Below are 6,640 nucleotides of genomic sequence, written 5' to 3'. Positions count from 1 at the left end.
TAACCGGGATCCACCCGGCATGCCCACCAGGGGGCAATGCTCCGCTCCTCTGGGGCATTGCTCTGTTGCAACCAGAGCCATTCTAGCATCTGAGGCAGAGGCCACAGAGCCATCCCCAGCGCCCGGGCCATCTTTGCTCCAATGGAGCCTCGGCTGAGGGACAGGAAGAGAGACAGAGAGGAAGGAGAGGGGGAGGGGTGGAGAAGCAGATGGGCACCTCTCCTGTGTGCCCTGGCTGGGATTCGAACCCGGGACTCCTGCACGCCAGGCCGACGCTCTACTGCTGAGCCAACCGGCCAGGGCCAATTTTATTTTCAATTACAGTTTGCATTCAATATTATTTTGTGTTAGTTCAGGTGTACACACAGTGGTTAGACAATCATACACTTCACAGAGTGATCTCCCCGATCTTTTAAATGCCCACCTGACACCATACGGAGTTATTACAGAGTTAGTGTCTACATTTCCTGTGCTGTACTTTATGTCCCAGGACCACTGGAGAATCTAGATACTAAGTTCATCCTGGGAAATCTGGACCTGGGTCCCCTGCCCTGCTGGAATGCGGACAAAGAAAGAATAAACGCAAAAGACAGGAAGTGGCTCCGTACACAGTGAGCAGGAGGAGACACTGGGAGAGCTTCCTGGATTCAGAGTAGTCACAGATTCATTCTTCCCTAGCCACATTCAAAAAGTCACCGTGAGGACTGTCTTTCCTCACTTACACTCCATGATGGGGGTGCTGATGATGCTTTCCCACCTCAAAGTCAGCGTAAGACACCTGACAATGAGCCATCCATACTCTTGGTGTGTCTACCTGAACACATCTGCTCCTCCCTTCCACTTCTCTGTGGTCACAGGCAGACCTTGGAGACAGTGTGGGTTCGGTGCTAGACCATCACAATAAAGCAAATGATCGAAACAGCAAGTCACACAAATTTTGGTTTCCCAGTGCGAATAAAAGTCATGTCCACACTATACTGTAGTCTGTTAAGTGTTTAATAGCATCATATCTAAAATACAATGAACATATGTTAATTTTAAAAAAAGATCTTATTGCTAAAAAAAATGCTAAGCATCTTCTGAGCCTGTTGGGAAAATGGTGCTGATAGACCTGCTTGACACAGGGTTGCCACAAACCTTTCCTTTACTTTGTAAAAAAGACAATATCTGCACAGCGCAATAAAGAGAAGTACGCCTGCATTGCTTCTCTTTTCCAGATGAGGAGGCTGGGACCCAGGAGTTGATTTACACAAAGACAAAGAGCCAGTTTGAGGAGAGGCCTGGGCTGGCCAAGGTCTTCCAAACCGCACTTCACGGCATCTTCTGCTCTGAAATGCTGTCTCCTCCTCGGTCCAGCTTTAATCCCCCAAGCCCAGTTCTCTTTGCCTCCATTTCATCCTGCCAGTGGATCGTGAAGCCCTGAGTAAAAATGCAGAAAATGGTTCATTTTAATTTATCTATTTCACTTCTAGATATTTACTTCAGAGAACACATATGCCCTCAGAAAAGGCTTGGATATGAATTGTTTCCCCATCTTTATTTATAATATTCAAAAACTGAAAACAGCCCAGGTACCCACTGATAGATGACTACACAAATTGTGGTAAGGTCATGCAATGGAGGATTACTCACCAATAAAAAGAAACAAACTATTGGTACAGGAGACAGCACGGATAAATCTCACAGACATTGTGCCGAGTGAAACAAGCCAAACACAGGAATATAAACCACATGGTTTTTCTTATGTGAAGTTCTAGAACAGGCAAGAAATCAAATCAGCATTGACTTACGGGGGCTATAAGGATGGGGGATGAACGGTGTTTGGGACGAGGAGAGGAGTAATGGGAAGCAGCAGGAGGGAACATTATGGGTGATGAAAATGTTCTGTATCTCGATGGGGGTGGGAATTACAGGGTGTATGCATTTGTTAGAATTGATCAATCTGTATACTTAAGATCTGTCCACTTCAGTATTGTAAGTTATATCTAAATTTTAAAAATAGGATAAGAGGTAGCACATGACTGTTGCAACACTTTATACAGAGAAGGAAATAAGCACAAATTATTTTCCCACATGCAGATTTCAAATCTCAGTGCTCACTGCTGTTTATTATTTCCTGCACTAATCCTCCAAAGACTCTTTCTAGGTGTACAGATGCACATAAACGGGCTCACACTGTCCACTGGGCTGTAGCCTGGTCCATAACATGTAGCACTGAGGGAAGGCTTTATGTGACATAAGCAAACAGCTTGAAATGACTATTTCTGAGTGTCAACCATTTCCTATTTTCATGTTAAATATTGTCCTTCCATGTTAGATTGCTCAGAAAGATTCTTGTGGATGCTGCTAAGAGGCAACAGAATGTTCTAGTGACAGCATGTTTTTCTAAATGGTGTTTGGGTTTGGCTCGAGCCCCTTGCCCGTTCAATGCAGCATGCTCCTTCAGGGTGACATCAGCAGGCCCTGGCCCTGACCGTCTCATTTCCCCCTCCAAGTTTTCAACTAAAATGTACCGAAGGATTTTTCTTCTTTTTGAAAGCTATTTCCGTGAAGGCGTTTGATGTTGCATTTTACTGTAAAGAAATTCCTTCATAACTTCTATTTGAGTGCTATTGTTTTACTATTTGCTAATTTTCCCAGTTGTTTTGTATGTCCTATTTCGCTGTACAGAGAGAGGCATTACATGTTGACACAGAGTGATGTGACATAAATATGTCACTCAATTGGACCAATGTGATGGAAAGGGTCGGTCCTGACTTTGTACCTGTTGGTGCTCTCCCTCGGTCAAGGTCACGGCGATCTTTGAAAAAGCAGGCTTGCCGTGGAGTGCTGGGCAGCAGACAGGGAGAGTGGGAGAGGCTGCCAGTACTCTCACTCCTCCGGGTTTGGCTTCTGGGTAAAGTTTGCATCGAAGGGCATTGGGTTCAGCTTACTGACCAGCAGTTTCAAGTGCCCTTCGATGGGCCCCCACAGAAAGTGCTGGTTCACACAGCCAGCAGGTCAGCAGTGAAAGAAGTCTGACTCCCTAGGAATTGTGAAAGTAGCTCACCTCCCCAGGCGAGAGACAACCCACTTTCCTACAAACACCTGAGAGCGCTGAGCTCTAAAGTGGGGGAGCCCAAAAGGGAATGTTGCTGAGCAGGAAGGAACATTGGAATTGCCCATTGTGTACCTTTGTAATCTTACCCTTTGCGATTTTGATTTTTATGTGAGAGGGTTATATGTATTTAATACATTAGTATTTTAGTACACACATAGATTTTATTAGTTAGTAGAACTATATTGGAAAACCATGCTTGAAAATTGTTTGCTGACATGGGTTCAAAACCAAAACAGCATGGAGACTCTCTCATAGGAGAAGAGGAACACCGGTGGAGGTGGTGGCAGTGAGAGCCCGCCCCGAGGTTCCTAGGATCCAAAAGATAAACCTGCATTTGCCTGGGTCGTGGTTCAGGGAGAGGGGACCCAGAAGATCAGTACAACTGAATTGCTCTCCGCTGCTCCTCCCACGGAAATAACACCCTGTGAGACTGCCTGAGAATCCGACAGGTTGTGACCCTCACGGAACAGCCCTCTCATCCCCTGAGCAGCCCCAGGCTGTGGCCCCAGCGATTCAGACAGACCAGCTCTCCTTCCCCATGTCATGAGCTCTGCTGTTCAAAGGAGCAAATGGCAAAAGACATTAAAATGTTGATCATCGCTTGTTCTATAAGAACTGCATGCTAAAACTGTTAAGGAAGCCCTATTCTTCAACCGTCAATGATGGAGATTTAAGCAAATCTGGTATTGGTGAGGTTAGACAATCAGGCATTTCCATATACACCCAGTGAAACTGTAAACTGGCAAAATCTTTCTGCATGCAATTTGAAAATACTCACCAAGTGTTTAAAATATATATAGATCTACCTAGCCATCAACTTCTCGCCTCTGGTTGTTTTTTAAAGGAACTAAGCAAATTTGTAAATAAAGGTTTAAATACAGAAAACCTTGCTCTTCAACTACTTATTCATTCCACACACATTTATTGGTGTTTTCATGAGGCAGACGCTGTGCTACATGCTGCAACATCACACAGAATAAAATAGGGCTGCTGCCCTCCTGCAGGTCATTAATGATCATTGCAGTGTTATCATAGGGAAAACTCAGAAGCTAATAAAATAACTAAAATTACTTTCCTTTTGCAGCTATGAATTACTATGCAGTCATCATAAATGGTATTGTGGAAGACACTGGAAAATATTCACATTAGGTGGTTAAGTGGGAAAAAGCAATTAACAAAATAGTGTGTACGATATAAGGCTTCTCATGGCCTTCTGTCATCAGAGAAGAGTCACAGCTCAGCCTAGCATTTGAGCAGAGGCATCTTGAAATGAAAAGACTTTCCTTTAGTGAGAAACAAAACAGAATAGAACATAAAAGTATTGGGAAATATAGCCATCATTTCTTCCTGCTTCATGAATGTCTTCTGAGGATAACTCTAGGCAGAATTAGAGGAGTGGGTAACAACAGCCTTGATGGAAGGTTCTGAGAGGCAGTAAGACATCTCCAAAGAACTACAGCCCAAGGACGAGTCAGTAAAACACTGATGTGTTGTGGGAAAGACTCACTGGCAGTTGCTGGCTTTGAGCTGGAGGAATGGGGCAGCATCTAGAAACTAAAAAAAGACCTTCCAGGAAAAAACACAGACCTGCTGTTCCTGGAAAAGGTAAAAAAATGAAAATTTCCCTGGAACCTCTAGGAAACAATGCAGACCTGCTGCTCCCTGCAAAAGGTAAGAAAACAAAATTTCCCCTAGAATGTCCAGGAAACAGTGCAGACCTGCCACACACCTTGCTTCTCGCCCAGGGAGACCCACTGTGGACTTCTGAGCTCCAGAGCTGTAAGAGATTAAAACTTGTTTATATAAGCTGCTAAATTTGTGGTAACTTATTTCACAAGCAATAAGAAATTAAAACAAATGAGTGCGTTTCAATGTTTCCATTAGGGATATAGTATAATATTGGTTATATTTAAACTCAGTGTTTAGCTTTTCAGGATATTCATACTTTTCACAGGTGAATTGTATAATGTCTTGAAAAAGGCTAACTTTTTCTGTAGTAACTGCCTCAGTTTTGTTTGCTTTATTTTTGAAATACTAATGCCTTTGTGAGAAAGTTAAATGAGAAATACTTTTTCCTGAGACCTGGAGTGTGTGGGATGTCTTTATGCTACTTTCATATTTGATACCTATTTGGCTCGGTACAGAATTCTACATTGAAAAGTACATATTTTTTTAAAAAATGGAAAAAGAAAAAGAACTACAGCCCAGCTGAAAATAAGCACCTCATCCAATATTGAAAAAGAACCAGTGTAATAAAACTGCCTAAAGCCAAGGATGAGAAGAGACTCTTAAAAACAGTAAGAGAAAAATGACACTACAAGTGATCACCAGTGAAAATAACAGCTAACTCTCATCAGAAACTATGTAGGCCACTAGTCAGTGGGATGATATTTAAAAAGCTGAAATAAAAATGATAGAATTGTAAATTCAGCAAAATATCCTTCAAAAAAATAGAGACATTTAAAACATATAAACAAAAACTGAGATAACTGGTCATTAGTAAACCTACCCTATAAGAAATACTAAAGGGAGTCCTTCGAACTACGTAAAAGGACACTAAATAGTAATTCAATTAACATTAAGTGATAAAGGTCTCACCATTGGCCATACTAAGTGCCAGAAATATGGATAAAAAGGCCAGACATGCCACATACTTAGGACAGCTCTACTAAAGGCTTCCAAGATCTTTTAAGACAATATCAAGGTAGGAACAAGCATTAAATACTATGACTCTGTAGGATTTATCATCAAAATGCAAGGTTGGTTTAACATCCAAATATAAATCAATATAATATGCCATATTAATAACTAAAGGACAAAAACTATCTCAATACACAGAAAAAGCATATGACAAAATGCACCACTCTGTGATTAAAAATAACAAAGCCTCAACAAACTGGGATAGAAGGGAACTTCTTTACCTCATAAAGGGCATCCATGAAAAACACCATATTGGTAGTCAAAGACTAAATGCCTTCTCTGTTACACCACAGCAAGGATGTCTGCTTTCATCACTTTTGTTTTAAATTGTACTATAGGTTCCAGTCAGGGCAAGAAAAAGAAAAGGTATCCAGATTTAAAAGGAAAATGTATATTTGCAGATGACATAATCTTGTATATAAAAAATTCTAAGAAATTTTCTCTCTTTCTCTCTCTCTCTCTTTCACACACACACACACATACACAGAAACTGTTAGAATCAACAACAAGTACAAGATTGCAGGATACAAGGTCAATATACAAAAGCCAATTGTATTTCTATACACTACCAAACAATCCAAAATGAAATAAATAAAACTATTTTTTGCAATAGTAGAATACTGATAGATAAGTTTAATAAAATAAATACAAAATTTGTACACTGAAAAATAACATTTAAAAATTAAAAATCTAAGTAAGTGAATAGATAGCACATGTTTTTGGCTCACAAGAAATTATTAAGATGACAATACTCTCAAACTGACCTACAGATTTAATGCACTAGCTATCAAAAATCCTTGCTGGACTTTTTGGTGAAATTGGGAAGCTGATTCTAAAATT

The 6,640-nt window shown here is 40.9% G+C and overlaps 1 long non-coding RNA gene across 1 annotated transcript; it reads right to left on the bottom strand.

The window, feature by feature from the left end:
* Positions 1–949: 949 nt before the first annotated feature.
* On the bottom strand, positions 950–4,870 carry LOC136387007 (uncharacterized). Its single transcript, XR_010748060.1, has 3 exons — positions 4,830–4,870; positions 1,633–1,753; positions 950–1,419 (listed from the first exon to the last, which is right to left on the bottom strand). It is a non-coding gene; the product is annotated as an uncharacterized lncRNA (long non-coding RNA).
* Positions 4,871–6,640: the final 1,770 nt, after the last annotated feature.

This window comes from Saccopteryx leptura, unplaced genomic scaffold (genome assembly GCF_036850995.1).
Source record: "Saccopteryx leptura isolate mSacLep1 unplaced genomic scaffold, mSacLep1_pri_phased_curated manual_scaffold_41, whole genome shotgun sequence".
In the NCBI taxonomy this organism is placed as follows: Eukaryota; Metazoa; Chordata; class Mammalia; order Chiroptera; family Emballonuridae; genus Saccopteryx; species Saccopteryx leptura.
The sequence above is the reverse complement of the archived record's forward strand: the minus strand, read 5'-3'. Positions and strand labels throughout refer to the sequence as shown.